This window comes from Ursus maritimus, unplaced genomic scaffold (genome assembly GCF_017311325.1).
Source record: "Ursus maritimus isolate PB19 unplaced genomic scaffold, ASM1731132v1 scaffold_14, whole genome shotgun sequence".
In the NCBI taxonomy this organism is placed as follows: Eukaryota; Metazoa; Chordata; class Mammalia; order Carnivora; family Ursidae; genus Ursus; species Ursus maritimus.
Window position 1 is genome coordinate 24,074,588 of NW_024423786.1, and position 17,771 is coordinate 24,092,358.

At 42.6% G+C, this 17,771-nt stretch overlaps 1 long non-coding RNA gene across 1 annotated transcript; it reads left to right on the forward strand.

Moving 5' to 3' along the window:
• The first annotated feature begins 11,165 nt into the window (after positions 1-11,165).
• On the forward strand, positions 11,166-17,284 carry LOC121102391. Its single transcript, XR_005834485.1, has 3 exons — positions 11,166-11,334; positions 14,489-14,863; positions 16,407-17,284. It is a non-coding gene; the product is annotated as an uncharacterized LOC121102391 (long non-coding RNA).
• Positions 17,285-17,771: the final 487 nt, after the last annotated feature.

Sequence of the window (17,771 nt, forward strand, 5' to 3'; positions counted from 1 at the left end):
GCAGACTTTTTCTGTAAAAGCTTTGCAGGCCACATAGGTAGTTGATTCTTCTCCTTTTCCTTCTTTATGACCCTTAAAATTGTAAAAACAATTCTTAGTTCAGGCTATCCAAAAACAGACCCTAGGCAAGATTGTCCCAAGGGGTGTAGCTTGCCATCCCCTGCTATAATGTGACCTGGTGTGTTTTGACTAATACAAAAGACAAGAAACAGAATACATGTGGTTCTTTAATCACTGCCTTTGTCCATGAGTCTCTTCAGTTCTTGCTTACCTCTGAACAGGCTTCCTCTCCTTTCTTGCCTTGCACATGGCCTCATATAGTCACCACAGATGGCTTAATATGACTGCCCTTGTCTCAACTTTTCAGCTCAAGTATCTCTGGTCAGTTAGTTCAAGTTCTCTGAAGACCATCTGACTGGTTACTTAGCAACCATGTACTGGGTAAGGTATCCATCTTTGACCCAATCAGCATGAGCTGAGCCGGTTGCAGGCATACAGAACCACCCTTTCCCGAGCAGAGGTGGGGACAGTCTCTCTAGAAGAGACCATGAACTGCGGATGTTTATAGATGTTTCTAATAGAGTACTCTAACATTTGTATAGACCATTTCCCCTCCCCTCGTTTGGTATAGGTGGTCCATGTTTCTTTTCCCTGCTGTTCACCTGGCAATCTTCAACCATTTCTCATGATTCAGCCTCAGTATCACCTCCTCTGTGAGGTCTTTCATTAACCATTAACATCACCTCATGTCTGCCATTCAGCTCACTAGGCAAAGTTAGGTGCTTCTCCTCTGTAATCCTATCGTACTTACGTAAACATACCAAATCAACATAATGTAATGATTACACGTATTCGTTAAATTAAAAGGGGCTCAATTGGGGCGACTGGATGGCCCAGTCGGTTGAGTGTTCTGCTCTTGGTTTCGGCTCAGGTCTTGATCTCAGGGTCCCGGAATCGAGCCCCACATCAGGCTCCACACTCAGCAGGGATTCTGCTTGAGGATTTCTCTCCCTCTCTCTCTGTCCTTCTCCTCCACCCCCACTCATGCACACTCTCTCTCTCTCTCAAATAAGGAAATCTTTAAAATGGGGGGGGGGGTGGTGCTTGATTTAATGGAAGAGAACATAGTTTATTCACTATCATAACAGCTTTTAATTTTCTGAGGAGGTGCTCCCTCCTCGTCCTTGAGGGACACCATCCAATCATAATTCCTATCATCCCATATTTAGATTTGTCTTTGGCAACCGCAGCTGTGGTCCTTGGCTATAGAGAGTCAATGAATTTACACTTTTCTTTAGTGGAACATAATTTTATGTTTCTTAAAAACTAGTTTTCAGAAGTACAGAAATTGCAAAATCTATAGCCAGTGCAGTGTAAAACGTAGCTACCAAATAAAATTCTAGCCTGAAGGTTAACAAGAATTAGGGTAACTGGTGCCTGTAGCCTAAATCCACATGACGTGTTTTTTGTTTGTTTGTTTGTTTGTTTTGCCTCCAGTGCAGTGCAACATAACAGCCTTTTAAGGGACTTGGGATATAACTTCAGTTACCAAACCGCCACCAGCTGGCTTAACGTTAATAAAACATCAAGCTGCTAAATATGTCATGCATTTCTGTTCCAGCAGTTACTATGTATACGGAGTGCTTACTGTTTCTGGAATGTGGGCCAAAAGTAAATAGAACTATATGCATAAAATATTTATTCATCTTAAATTATTATTTGACAACATATGGATCCCATACTGTCACCTTTTAAACATTTAGAAACTTTTTTTTTAACATGTAATGCCATTTAAAAGCAAGAGTTGCCTTGCTTCAGGTCACTGAAAATTTGAAAATGCCAAAGTTTACGACCTAGGAACTCTTGTTAGGCATTTCAGTCAAAATGGTCAGTATCAGTCAGAGGATAATCAGTTGTTGGCTGATGGTGGACACACTTTACTCATAGATTAGCACATCCTTTTTCTTTAATAGGCAGTAAAGTGTTCTGTTTGAGTATTCTTTGATATTGCTTAGGAGAGTCAAGGGGTGAGAAAGAGGAAATAATGTAGAGTAGCCAGTAGTTATTTGGGGAAAAAGTAGTACACACGTTGCTGAGAGAATAGAGAGAAGGGAAAGGCACAAGAGGCAGGGGAAAGGTCCTTAGAGAGAATACAGATTAAGAAAAACAGGCCATCTTTTCAAAGAAATTGACCATCCACCCATACACTGACCCTCATTCAGTGGCTGTTGGGCTTTGGGATGGTCCGATGTGCTACATGTCGTTCCTGTGACCAGGGACCCAAGAAACACACAAAGTCTGCCTTGGGCCACCCAGCCATTTTCCCCATGAGGTCCTCCCAAGAGATACATGCCTAGGGACGTTTACCAGTGACAGGGTAACTAGGTGTTATTGTATTTGAACCTAAATGCCAAGGCAGAGTTTTAGTAACACAGTTGACCAAATAGAAGTCTCCTTTCTCCAAAGCTGGTTAGGCCCAATCAACCTCAGATAAAGCAGGTTGTGAGAATGGCTCTGACTCTCTGCTCCATGTCCCCAAATGCTCAAAGACTCTGGTTCACTTACCATGAGATAAGTGATGGCCCATGACTACCAACAACGGGCAGTGTTGCTGGATCAAGCTGGACTAGGTTCCCTTCCAAAGCCACTGAGCAGGAAGGAAAGAGAGCATCTAAGGAAGGACTGAGAAATGGCAGGCCCTGTAGGAAAAGCTCTAGGCTCTTACCTACCCTCTGGGGACAGGAAAGAAAGAGAAGCCAGGCCCACATATGACGTGACCTTTATCCCCTCTGAAAGTAGACCCGTCAACATCCTTAAATTTCAGCAAATCTTCCCTTCTTGGGAGGCCAAGTTTCTTGCTACTGATCTTAAAAATTAGGAATCAGATTAAGTAGGCATGAGAAAGGAAGGAAATAGTCTTGACTCTCTAGAGACCAATCATGCCTCACTTTATTGGTCATACAAACATACTGTGGACAGGATAGACTAGTGTCTACTAAGTGCAATAGACAGGTCCTCCCTGACCTTTGTCAATTTCCATTGAACAAAACTTGTCAATTGCTTATAAACCTCTGGCCCTTGGATCCTAAATAGTAACGATATTTCAGACTTTGACCAAATTCCTGGCCCTGGTATGACCATTCTTTTTTATCCTACCCCCTTTATCTTACTGGTCTTCTTGCTGCCTGCTGCCTGCTGCCTGCTGCCTGCTGCCTGCCTGCCTGACCGTGCAGAGATCCCTGACTTCTGTTTGAATGACCTCACATATTTCACTCAAGATTCTGATCCTTCATTTTTAAAATATTAGGCATCTGAGCAGGCCACATTTTCCTCTAGGAAAGCTTTTTGTTTCTTTTTAAACAACAACAGAAGAGCTATTTACAAGGAGCCAATTTAGTAACATTCATTTCCAAAGTCATTTTCGTTTTATAGGCTGTAAATAAATTTGCAAAATCATGTAACTTCATGGTAATAACATGACCTGGAAATTACAAGGTAATTAAACTCAAAGCATCTAAGAATAGTACTCCAAGAATAATTTACTTCTCCGTGCCAGGAGTCAAGACTTTTTGCTGCTAAGCACTAATGCAGAATGAATTAGTACTGAAAGTTCCAAGCTGCCACACTCCAGGAATTATGGGAGGCTGCCTCTGTAGCTGCCGGGTGTAATTGATGACCGCATGGAGAGGAAGCAGTAGCATTGTAAGAATGTTTGGAGATGACTTGTTACAAAAGTTTATTGTGATTTTAAAGTAAGTTCTGTGTTCCTGAAGAAAGTGAATGTGGGCATCAGGGTGGCCTATATAAAGAACTACTGCCCTCAAAGTCAGTGTTCAATCAAACCAGGTTCAATCAAATCTAAAAGTTTGAAACTGGAGGTGATAGTTTGATGGTACAGCTTGAATTTAATGATACTGTAGAAAAGTCCTAGAAGATATTTTTTTCTAGGGTAAAAACGGCAAGTATTCAGATCACAGTTTGGATTGTCCAATCTCAGTGGAAAAGAATCCAAAGCCAAGCATTTTTTCCTAAAACCTGAAGTCAACTTCCTGCCCCAAAGGCAGCTGGCCAGCAGACATGGTGGCCATCTTGATATAGACACTGTTGTCTTGGACCGTCCTTATCTGCCTCACCAGAAAGCTGGCACTGAAGAGGTCTTTCTTTCTGCTGAAAAGAAAGAGATAAAATACTTGAGGTCACCTCCATATTATCTGCTTGGGCCTCCTGAGAAATGATAAAGGGACCTACTGGCTTTCCAGCCTTCTGAAGAACTGGCATTGTCTATGGTGTGCTGTGGCTCCGATAAAGTGGCTGCAAACGCACTAGGAATAGAGTCAATGTTGCCGTCTATTTAAGACCTCGGGTTGGCTATACCTCAACCTCAGGTCACTTCTCTTCTCAAGGTTGCCCTCTCACATGATTTTGTTTCTTCTAAGCTCTGATTATCTTTCCCGAATCTTGCCTCTTCAGACCTAGGGAAAGTAACCATTCCACTCTTACTAACCCTGGGGTACTGCACTATTCCTTGTGCTTTCCTTACATCTGTCCACATCTTTCGAACACCCCCTTCGTTAAGCCCTCCTTGGATTGTCCTAATTTGAATTAACCATCTGTTTCCTGTTGGAATGATGACTGACATTCTTACTAATGTTTGGGGGGACTGGGTGTTAGTTAAATATTTGTCATTGAGATCTATTTTAATTGTTAACAGTATGTGAATACATATTTGTATGTGGAATACAAATTTTAGCTCTTTACGGTTATCTTTATTTTTGTTTTTAGTGATTTGTGAGCTAGAGTGTGGCCAATTTTTGTAAATGACCCATGAATATTTAAAAAGTCATATTCTTTATGTGGAAGACAAGGTTCTACGTAGATTCTTTACACTAAACTTAAGAACAAAATCAGACTCATCAACAGTCACAAGAGAGAACTTCAGACATGAATTTTCTCCCATAAAATGTAGTAACAGGTGATTGAAAAATGTAAGTCACCCCCCCACATCTGTACAGAAAGAGCGATTACAAGCTATCGTGAGTAGAAAAGCAGGCCAGTGTACAAGTCGGGGCTGGGCCACCTGCTAAGTTCCCTTACAAGCTCTGTTTACCTGGGTCAGACCCTCAGAACTTCAGACTTTAGGAAAATCTTACGTAGCTCTGTTCCAAAGACCTTTGGAGCACTCGTGTAATTAGACGTGCAAGTGCTGAATGCATGAATACCAAGTGACCTGTGTCCTGCAAATCCAGTCACCAGTGTCACTGGCCAAGGTGCCCATCAGCTACGATGCAGGCACAGTCTGAGCGGCCCAAGGACAGAGAGCCCTGGTGTGAATGCACACGTATGGATCGTAGACGTGAAGTCAGTGTCTGGTGTGTGGAGTGCAAGGCACTTGTGTGCTATGGCTGTATGAAGCCTGTGAAGACAAGAAAGATACATTAACAGAAACCACAGGGAAAGCAGAAAGGTGAACAATTCAGACATTTCTACATTTTTCTCTTGGCTTCTGTTTTTGAAACTGTTTCTGTAAGGCTAATTCTAATAAGGGACATCAACACAGATTAAACCTTTAATTAATGATATTAATGATCGTTAACTTATAATGCTCAATATTTTATATATCTTTAATCATTTTGTATGTTTGATTCACTAGTGACTGAAAGAGATGTGATAAGATTTCTCATCATGATTGTGTTTGTCAATTTCTGCTTAGAACTTCTTTTCTTCATCACTATAACTTACCTGTCATGGATCCCATTTCTTGATCTTGGTTGTCCAAGGTGACAGTTCTCTTTAAGTTAATTTACTCTAAATTATTATTGGTTGGTAGTAAATTAATATGTTGTTTGAATCCATAGTCTATATCTAGAAAGCCCCTCTACTTACAAATAGGTTCAGTTCTGAAAGATTCTACTCATAAGTCAAAGAGACCACTAATGCCTTTTGTGGCCACATTTAATGGGCTTTTTGATCTAGTGTGTTTCTTTGCTCATATTTATAGCAGCTTGCATCAATGAGAGTCCCAATGTTGAGAGTGCATAATTAGAGGTTCTTCTGTATTAACTTAAGTCATATATCTGTTCCACAATGAGGAAGAGATGAAATCATGTTGGGAGTCATAGCAGACACAAGTAATTCAGATCGCTCTTCAAGAAAGAACTCCTTGCTCAACTGCAAGATGTGTGGTTAGCTGACAGCCTCTAGCTGTTCCTCCTTTGGTGGACCCTAGCTTTTGGGCCAAGGTCACGGGCTTTCCAGGAAAGCCCCAGCTCATGACTGAGCAGCACAGTGGTACAGGGCTTAACCTTTTCTACCCAATGAAAGACTCCTCCAAAGGGCAATCTGCACTCTGCACAGTCCTGTTGGGTTGCCAGATCTATTGACCCTCCCTGCCCAATTCAACTTCCCCCCTTTTCCTTTTACAAACGTTACTTTTCAATAAACCTTATGCACTCCTAATTCATTCTTAGCATCAACTTCCCAGAGGCCCCAACTGACCCCAGCGTTAACCAAAAATGTTCATTCCAATCTAGTTCTCTTATTTTCTCTCCGTGCTGCTTTTATAATCCTTCTGGAAAGATTAAAGATTTTATTTCAATGGTGGAATCAGTTTTTATTTCAACCAGTGAAGTGATGTGTACAACAGGTTCATCAATAGGCTCAGGAAACCATTAGTTCATAATACTCTTAAAACTCTTGCTCGGTCTTAAAGTATTTTGCCTGAGCAAACTCAATAACATTGAGGCACAAATGTTAGATTACAGATGCCATTGATCTCCTACAAGGTGCTGCAAGGAACCGAGGTATTGGTCTCATCCGGGGATGCCAATCTGCATCCATGTGAGGAGAGACCATGCAGGGAAATGCCGTGTTTTAGGCAGTTTCAAGTCTCAATGGGAAGTGTTTGTTTTGAGAGTTTGGTCTTCATCTATACCTTTACTGTTCTTAAAAAATGGGGGGAGGTTGGGACGCCTGGGTGGCGCAGTTGTTAGGCGGCTGTCTTTGGCTCAGGGAGTGATCCCGGCGTTCCGGGATCAAGTCCCACATCGGGCTCCTCCGCTGGGAGCCTGCTTCTTCCTCTCCCACTCCCCCTGCTGTGTTCCCTCTCTCGCTGGCTGTCTCTCTGTCACATAAATAAATAAAAAATCTTTTAAAAAAATGGGGGGAGGGTTAGAATATGAGAGGGAATTTAGTAAACCATGCTCGGGCGGGGAGGGAGTCAGACAGCAAAGTGAAGTGAATTCCAAGCAAGAGATACCTGCATTGCTAAGAAGACTAGAGGAAGAAACGAGGTTCGTAATAGCAAAGTCTGTCCTTTAATTACTTGAATCATCCAGAGGAGTGGTGTCATGTGGTAGATAAGAATGTTCTCACCATCCATTTCATATGAACTTCCGGACTTTGAAATTCTAGACTCACCCCAGTAGTAGTGTCCTAACATAGTTGTGGATTTATCATGAATGTACAGGGTGGGCACATAAAATGGGATGGGGTTGAGTGATGGTATAGAGCCTAGTGCCAAAATCCTGGTGGACCACATTCAATGTGGTTTATAAGGCTGCATGGGGTTCTGAAAAGTGGGTCAAATGTTTGTTCATGACAACCGCTGCTTTGCTTTACAGCTCAGTGAGATTGACCAGATCTGTACATCTTTAAGCTCTTTTATTTTAGTCTCTCTGTTAAGCTAATAACATCTGTACTGTGATTCCTTCCTCACTGGGGCAGAGGGGGTGGGGAAGGGGTAATTGTAAATTGGTATTTGTAACAGAAAGTGAAGAATTCCATAGGCAAAACTTCACTTACCTCAAGGAAGTGGGGAAGTAAGTCCCTAGGAAGGTGATCATACACTTTAAGCGATTTGAAAGTAGTCTCATTCCCCTCTGTCTCCATATGTCCTAAGGGTAATTCCAGGTGTCCAGGTAGAGAAGTGCCTGGGAGGGGTGAATGGGTCATCTGCTGTCATTAATCACTTGCAGACTGGTTCCTAGGGCTCCCTCTGTCCTACGCTGGTGTGATCTACGGTATCTCCTGGCAACAAGGTGTGTGAAAGCTCAGGTCCTCGTTGGGCATTTTTCTCCTCTAAATGTCAGCCTCAGAGAGTTATCCTGGGGGAGACCAAAAAAAAAAAAAAATCTCCTTCAGCTGCTTTAAAACAAACCATGCTTTACACGTGCATTTTTAAAAGAGGATTACAATGCTTACTTTTTTTTTTTTTTTTACTTTGGGCAACACACTCAATGTGTTAGATAGTATATAAAATGGAGATTGTGTATAAGTGGAATTGAGTTATACTTGTCTCCCCTACCTCAAAGGATTGTTTTACAAGTCCTCAAGTGGTATGTCATTGCTACTTATTTATCATACCTCATACATCAGCATTTGTCAAAATGTGTTCCATGGAACCCTGGTCCTTTGAAATGTTCACGAAGAAACAGATTGGGTTCAGTTGGTCTTAGGAAGTGCTCCCCACCATACCTCAGTCTCCGAGATTCACCATACACGTTAAGGGATGTGAAGAGACATACGGTCAAGAAACCTGTTCAACTTTTTGTTTAAATGGATATTTCCTAAACTCTTTTGGTGATGGAATCCTTTTCATATGTGTGTAACATTTGCTAACATCCCATAGCAATGTACTGAGGACATACAGTCAAATGATTAAGAGCCTATGCACTTAATGCTTGGGTTTGAATCCCAGCAATGATATTTACTGACTTTGTGACCTTGGGCAAGGTTATTATGCTCCTTGTACCTCATGTCTCTCGTCTGAGAAATGGGAATAGTGATAATGCTGCATTAGGCTGCTGTAAGGTTTAAATGAGTTAATATTTAAAGTGCGGAGTAGAATCTGTGACCTGCAGTAAGCATTTCATGATGTTTCCTGTTATCATTGTGACTTTTCTGTCTTTATCTTTACCAAACAGTTTTGGTCTAATAATAACAATAAATATGAAGTGAATATAATCTTATGGTTCACAAACTTTCTCATATGTGCATATCTAATCTTCAGATCAATCCTAATAGGTAGGCATTATTGTGGTTATACCCATTTTACTGATTAGGAAAGGAAGGCTAAGAAATGTGAGTATATTTCATGAATGGGCAGTAAAAGGGAGAGCCAGAATCAAATATGGGTCTTTCGATATCAGATCTTGTGCCTTTTCCACTTAATATACTTGGTTTTCCTGTGATTCCAAATTAAAATATGAAAACTTTCTACTTGAAGTAGCTAAGAAGGTTCTCCTTTCAAAAGACATATAGCTTAAACCCCAAAGATTAAAAATAGAAGTTAGAAATTAAAGGCATTACAATGGATGAAATTTAAGCAAAGCAAGCAAGCCAGGGCTTTTTGAGTTATAAAGTCCCTGGACTAGTATTGTAGAAGAGTGAAGAACACATACATGGGATACAAATACATTCTCCAGGTTACAAACTAAAAATCAGTACATATAATCTGACCAAGGATCATTATACTTTTTTTGTCACACAAGAGGAAATTCTAGATGTCAAAATACTAAATTTCTATGATAGCTTAAAAGTTATGAGGAAAATCAAGCTCAGTATTTGAGATCTGTATTTGAGTTGAAGAAAATAGATTGGTCCTTATTTTAGCATAATCTATGATCTCCTTCAACCATACATTATCTGAAATTGAGAAAAATCATGCTTCAGCACTTAACATTTCCTAGAAAATGCAATTGGTGCATTAGCCATGTTGCTCATGGTGCTATCATTCTTGACTCATCTTTGAGTCTCTGAGTAACATTGAAATAATTAGGTGTTCTTTGAAGAACTTTTTAAGGGATCATGTCAAGGCCCTATGACAAACTTATCAAAATGTTTTCTTTATAAAATAGTGGAAATAACAGAGGGTAGGGGTAGAACGATAATTCCACTGATTTGCCATTGATTACTTTTATAAACAAAGACAATCTCATCATAAGTTCAATTTCTGGTCAAGAGTTAACGAAACCAAGTAAAACACCTGTGTGGAGGAGTGGGTAGGAAGAGAGGAAAACATTTCATTTCCCCAAAACACAACGGTCCAGCGATATGACCAGCTTGATCCAACTCGACAAACGAAAAGTCATAGAAACCTTTCCTTTAGGTCACTATGACTAGATTTTAATACTCCATATTTCCCCCAAAAGTTTATCTTGCCTTATGGACTACTTTTGCTCCTTTTAATTATAAAATGGCATCTATTTCTCATTTTGCCTTGCCCGCCAGGGAGCTCAGAGCTAAACTTAGTGGTAAATCATAGTCATGATTTCATGTATCTGAAAGTTGATGCGGTCTCACCTTCTTTGTAGCTATGACTGCTAATATTAATTTCTCTCTATATAAATTTGGGCATTCATGTGCTGATACTTAACATCCTTTTTGCATGTCTCTTAGAAATGAGAATGAAATGAAGATTGGAAGAAAGGAAGACATTTAAGAGAAAGATTTTCAGCGATGAGCATTGGAAAATTAAAAATTTTTCTTCATTAGCACTCCATTAACCAGAGTTCCCCCAACCCACACATTTTACTTAATGATATTGTTAGTACAATAATTATACTTAAGGATAAGCACTGTGAGAAAACTGAAAAATATGTTCAGGTGGGGGACAGATGGAGTGATAGAAACGGGAAGGTAGAAAGACTGAACCCAATCAGGGCGCCTGGGTTGTTCAGGCAGATGGGCGTTTGACTCTTGGTTTTGGCTCAGGTCGTGATCTCAGGGTCATGGGATCAGGCTCCACGTCAGGCTCCACACTCAGTGCAGAGTCTGCTTGAGATTCTCTCTTTCCCTCTGCCCCTCTCCCTCCCCCTGCTTGCTCGCTTTCTCTCTAAAAATAAATAAACAAATAAAATCTTTTTAAAAAACCCGAACCCAGTCAATACCTGTGACTTTTATTAAAGGTTTAAAGGAAATGCTTGTCAATATTAAGATAAAACATTCTGCAAAGTAGAGAGAGCCTATTACATCCATCCATCTGAGAGGAGCCAAAAAGACAAAGAAAACTGACAAGTGAACTTTGGGGAAAGGTACCTGCAATGCACAGGTTCACACAAGGGCTACGCTCCTAGTTAAAGTTTTTTGAGACATTTTACCTGACAATAAGATCTTTGCATTTCCAGGTCCTTTAAAAAATGTTTCTATTTTCTCCAGGGCATCAGAAAGGAAATCCTTGGGACGTTTCACATTTCACAGGTGAAAGAGAATCCATTTCTGCTGCCATTTGGAACGGAAGCCAGTCTGGCCCCATTCTTTATCTGGGGACCCTCCAACACCCTCCTGTCCAACAACTCCAGGATTTGATGGCAAGGAGACTGTTAGCAACAGAAAAAGGTGAGAAGAGAAAATGAACAGCTTAGCCGGTGCTTCCCTCTCCCCAGGAAGGGCTGACACCGTCACTCCGGGTACTTCGCGCATCTCCGAATGCCTGCGGTGTTGCGGCGCTACTGTTCTGTTTTACCTTGGATCTCAGTTTGCAGGCTTGCATCTTTCTGAAGACCAGTAACTATTTATTTATAAGCCTCAAACAGCTATTAAGTGCGTATGTGGAGGCAAGTGGAATTCCTGCTGAATGCATAAAGTAAATTGATTTGTACCTACAATTTACATTTATTTTCCGGGTATATTTGACACTAATGTTGTGACGGAACTGCCATGATGAAGATTAATTACATAAACATTTTTTGCTGACTTTGTGAGCAGCCAAGTTGATTGTTTTACTTCATTTTCTAAGCTTGGCGCCTGATGGCAAGATGGGAGACATTTCTTGGTTTTGCTCGGCACCTTCATAGATTACGTGTCCCAGACCAGTCTTCCTGAATAAGCATTCGGGCAGGGTTTTTGCTAGCTACAGTGTTCCCACCTCCTTGATTGTGAAGGAAGACGTAGAACACCACTCAGCTCTTGGAAGTTTGCAAATATCTGGATTGAGGCAGAATTCCCCGGAACACGATAAGAATTGTGCTTCCACCGTGGGTATAAATGAGCTACATGTGCAAGAAAGGGCAATTTGTTTACTTTTTCTTGCTCGACCCATATTAGCCTAGACCCCAAGCACCTTGAGCTGGAGATGGTTACGCCCTCAGAGGCTCTGTTTTTCTCCTTTGTCAAATGGGGATAGTTATAGTACCTCCTGGCACTCGTTGGACTACTCGCATTGGCCTCCGTGGGGTACAGGCTAAAGAGGCAGTGTGGGGGCCCAACTCAAGTCACACAAAATCAGAATCATTGAGGAACTGCCTGAGTATATCCAGTTACGGTCTAGAAAGCACATTGCTTGAGATTACAGAGAAATCCTGAGGGGTTTGCACGGATCCAGCAACTAACTAGAAAGGCCTCTAAGGGTGGGCACATCATGGTCACGGCTGTAGGACTCATCGTCCAGGCCCACGTGTGCATTCAAAGAGGGCAGATCCTTTTGCGACGGACTCGGTGTGGGAGCTCTTTGCCGAAGTTCCAAAAATCCACAGCTGTTCCACCGGAAGTCTTGTTCCTGGGAGTGAAGTTGAGTGCCCCCCCATCCCCCGATCTCTCTCGAAACCCCCATCACTACTGCGTGCAGGCCAGCGGCTAACACCTCCTAAGCACCCACAGGCCCACTGAAGCCCCGCATCTGGGCTGGCCTGTAACTGCTGTTTTCACTGCTGAAAGCTGACTCAGGCTTAATCAGCTCCTGAAGCAAGAAAGCCCAGATTTGACAAACAAAGCCTTATTATAACCTTTTTGTGCCAGGCCTAGAGAAAAACTCCCCCTTGTTTTTCCAAGTCCTGTAGTTGAGGCAGAAGAAAGTACCGTAGACTATTTTCAGAAATTTTCCTGCCTCGCTCATATCTGAACTCACTTTCCTGATGTGTGGTTGATGCATTTGTTGGAGTCCTGGAAACCGAAGACAGAAATGCTCGCACAGTGTGGGGGAAACCACAGGAATACTCCAGTACCCCGCAGTTCTTATCAGCAGGGAGCAGTTCCCACCCACGGTCCTGAGGAAGCTCGGGGAAGATCATTTATGGGGACTTGAAGACAAAGCAGCTGTGTGGAAAGACAAAGAATGGCCCATGGAGGAGCCCGGGGAAGTAAAGGCCCTGACCTGGCTCGCTCTCAGGCCTCCTTGCTCACCCTAGAAGCAAAGACAGGCAGGGGAGCCATCTAACTTCAGGACAGGGAGCAGAGAAGGATGGAGAATGCATGAGGGAGCAAATGCAAGATACCTAGCACACCTTCTTTCCATTATGGTCTTTTTCTTATTACCTGACATTCACTGGGCACTGATCATGGATGTTAACAGATACCAGAACTGTTCGGAGGCATTTTCTATACATTAGCTGGTTTATTCCTCACAGCAGAGCCATGGGATAGACACGATTATTTTAGGGATAAAAAAATCAGAGGCTCAGAGAGGTTCCACAGTCTCTCTTTGGTTTCCAAGCTCATTTCATGAATAGGATGCTAACTTTACCTATGGAGCCAACAAGCCAAATAGGCAAATTTTCGCCTGTGTTTGCAAGGAGGTGATACAACTGACCTTCTAGGTATACGCTCAGAATTTGTTGAGAGATACTTTTGTTCATCAGCGGTCATTAGGGAAGATCAAATTGAGCAGACGGTGATGCTTTGCTTTCTCTCTTTAGCCCTTACTTATTTTATTTACATGTTTATTTCTTAACCTGTAGACTTTTCTTAGAATATAATATACAGGCAGAAAAGTACTCAAATTTAAGTGCATGGCCTGATAGATTTTCACAAAGTAATTCACTCTGTATCCAGTACCCAGACCAAGAAACAGAACATTCTCCACCCCAGGAGCCCCTGGCCCCCCTCCTAGTACCTAGACCCCCATCCCCACCACCCTGCTTTCAAATCCTCATACATCGTTCTTGTCTCTGGGTGATGGGACACCACAAGGACATGCAAATCCTTATTTTAGACTTAATGTAGATTTATTAATGATTTATTGCACTAGAGCGGGCAGCTGCAAACTGGCCTGTAGACCAAGTACAGCCCACCATCTATTTTTATAAATAAATAAATAAATTTATAAATTTATAAATAAATTTGTATCGGAGCACCGCCGTGCCCATTCGTTTACTTATTATCTCTGGCTACTTTCAAGCTACGGCAGCAAAGTTGAACAAACCCCAAAGAGGCCCTATGGTCCCCAAAACCAAAAATAGTGACTACATGGCCTTTTAAGAAAAACCTTCTTGCCCCTGTGCCAGAGGATAGGAACAGTACGGGAACAAACAAAAACAAAGGACAAAAAACACCTGGCACCTGGTATGTGTCGTGAAAATGCCTACAGACCGGAGGGGGAGACTGACAGTAAACAAGCAGCTATACAGAGAAATAATAAGTGATATATCATGAAAGGTGCTTAGAAAGGAAGCCCAGGGTGCCATGCAGGGAACAGGAGGCCATCCTCTCGTGCCGTCACCTTCTTCAGAAAGCCTCCCTACCTTGGCATAACCCAGGTTTTGTTTTACCTGGACAGGGACAGTATGGATCCTCTGGAACTGTAACGGAATGTGCGGGTCAGCAGCCTGGGGAGGATCGTTTTCAAGCAGCCGGCATCCGAGGGGTGAGGAGAGCTCATGAGGAAGAGCGTGTCTGAGCCACTGCGCAGTCTCCCCACCCCCAACATTACTGCTCGTGTCTGCTTAATAACGGGATGTCACCTGGCCTCTTCACCTTTAACCCAGAGGCCCAGACACACTTCCTCTATATCATTATCCAGTGACCTAGGCCATCAGAAGCCTGTGGCTGTGAATTCTTTATCCCCGTGAGCTTGGCTGCCATGTGCGATGCTGCCGAACATGGAGAGAAGCCCCGGGCGGGGGGCAGCAGGTGCACGCTTCCAGGGAGTATGGTAGGTTTACATTTAATATTGTTGGGAAAGGTTTTATTTCATTTTTGCCCCGGAGGAGTGTGCAAAGAGTGAACATTTGGATTTGTCTGGGAGGGAGGAAACTTGCGATGGCTTTCCACCTCTGCCAGATCCGGAATTGCGGGAGCGCAGACTTACGGGGGGATCAAGCCCGAGACGTCCGTGAGGGCGCGAGCACCGCCACAGAGCACTGCCGCCTCTAGACCTGCCAGGGGCTAACTCTGGGGTTTCGTGGTATGATTCGTAGGAGAATGCTCTTTTCTTTCTTTCCTTCTTTCCTTTTAAATATTTTATTGAAGAGACGTTTATCCTTCCCAGCAGGCATTTCGGTTCCCCTGAGTTGGGTTTGTAGCTCTGAGAGGGTCATCTTTAGAGCCGGTTTCTGGAACAGACATCTTCAAACCCTGCCTCATCACAAGCTAGTAGCCCTCCGAGCTTCGCGTGGTTCTCAGCACGTCTGCGGCGGCAAGAGCATGGCCTTGTTCTTCGGAGCTGCTTGCTAAAAAGAAAAACGTGTCTCTCCCTGAGCAAGGAGTCTCAGAAAGTCTGCAGCGACAAGACAGGCAGACATTTACAGCTGCAGAAATTTAATGTAGGGAAATTAGGGATTCTTTAAACCAGGATTGCAAAACAGCAAAATAAATTTCCACACACATAAGTCAAGCCCATGTGGACATCGATAATCAATCCCTGCATTTCTTTCTGCTGAGTCTGGACAAGACCTCAGACTCATTCTTAATGCTATATTTCTAGCAGCTACTATCAGAAAATAAAATACGAGCTTCAAAAGATGTAGCATTTCTGATTTAAGTAATTACTTTTTTTTAAATAAGATTTTATTTATTTATTTGAGAGAGAAAGAGTGAGAGAGAGGGATTATGAGCAGGGGGGAAGGGCAGAGGGAGAAGCTGACTCCCCGCTGAGCAGGGACCCCCCCCCCTAACGTGGGGCTCGATCCCAGGACCCTGAGATCATGAATTGAGCCAAAGGTAGACGCTTAACCGAGAGAGCCACCCAGGCACCCCAAGTAACTACTTTTGAGTAGACAGCATATTGTGAATAAACTGACAATAAATTCATTTTTATTATGTGCCGGAGATTGTTCTAAGGGCTTAACGTGAATTCACTTGTTTACTAGAAAGTGCGTGAGTACAGACTTTGGGTGAGTGTTGAATCACCAGTGCCCAGAAGCGTCTCTGGTACACAGTAGGTGCTTAGTAAATCCCTATTATTGAAATGAATTCTGAAAACTCCTATTATTATTCTCATGTGCCAGGTAAGGAGACTGAGGCCCAGACAGCTTAAGTAACTTTCTTAAACTATTAAGAAATAGTTTAATGATGGCTGGAGCCATGATTTAATATTGCTTTAGCATTTTGTTCATACTTTCAACCACATTGCTCTACTTCTGCTCGTAAATAATGTTTGATACCTCTGTTCTTACTGATTAATGTCCAATAAGCTGGTTATTTGGTCTCATTGCTTCTCTTTATTCTTCTTGCCTCTATCTTTTTTGATATTTTAGAGAGCTATTTGTTTCTGAAACAAAAAAAAGGGAAGAGCAGGAGTCGACATCCAAATGCCTATGGGGTTTCGACAGAAGACGTAAGTGAGGGAGGCCAGGTGGGGACCACAGGGCGGTGGGGAGTGCACACCCCCTGGGCAGCTGCTCCTTGGCTCTGGCGATGGCAGCTGCGGGGAACCCACGCCCACACTGCCAAGTCTTCCCATTTTCAATAGAAGTAGGAAAACTGAACCCTGCCAATGAAAACGCCAAATGGAAATATCAGTCTGAAAAATCCCATATGTAAAATGTTGACAAGCAAGGCAATTTGGAAAAAAAAAAGAAAAAGAAAGAAAGAAATGAAACCTTGCAAGTCAAATAAAATTTCTCTGTGGGCTCCCTCTATCCATGGATCTGTAGTTCACAACCTGTGGGAGAAAAAAAAGTAGCAGCAGCTTTGGATAACTGATCGGGTAGTTCTGGTCAAAACAAGCAAACAAGCAAACCAACCATGACAGGACATCGATGTAACTGTTAAGATTTTAGAACAGGTGTCTCTGGGAAGTAGAATTGCGATAATGATAGCAGCTCCATACTTCAGCACAGTGCTTCATATTTTTTAATTCACTTCTGCAGATGCATTTGAACCTCCCTGACAGGTGGTTCCCTTGCTCAGTACTAAGCAGTAGGACTCAGGATCAGACCCTGATCTCCAATCTCAAGCTGGTCTTCCTGAAGCAACACAAGGCCGGAGGGGGATGGCTGACCCCCAACGTTCACGGTTCGTACAGGCCTCTGCTTTTACATCTCATATGTAATCAAAGGTAAAGGGGCGCCTGGGTGGCTCCGTTGGGTAAGTGTCTGACTCTTGATTTCAGCTCAGGTCAGGATCTCAGGGTCGTGAGATCGAGCTCCACGTTAGGCTCTACGTTGGGCGGGAGCCTGCTTGGGATTCTCTCTCTCCCTCTCCTTCTGCCCCTCCCCCCTGCCCTTGCATGTGCTCTCTCTTTCTCTTTCTCTCTCAAAAAAAAAAAAAAAAAAAAAAAAAGGTAAAAAATTTATCCAGAGCTCATGCCCAATTTGTGATGAATGTTTAGAGAGGAGAGAAACAGGACAATCATTTGAGGATACTTGAATGATTGCTCGAGCATGTTATTCTTGGCAGATTGAGGTTGTTCATTTCCATGCAGTCCTCCCCAAATCATCTCTAATTACAAAAGTACGTGCCTACCAAAGGCTGGATAAATAATGTAATCGTGGCCTAATCATTGTGTACATTCCTAAGCACTGAGCTAATGACTCGTCGGTTTGGGGTTTTGAGCCTTCAAGTGTAGCTCGCTGCCAGCCAGAGCTGAAATGTAGCATGTTTTGCATGCTCCACGGAAA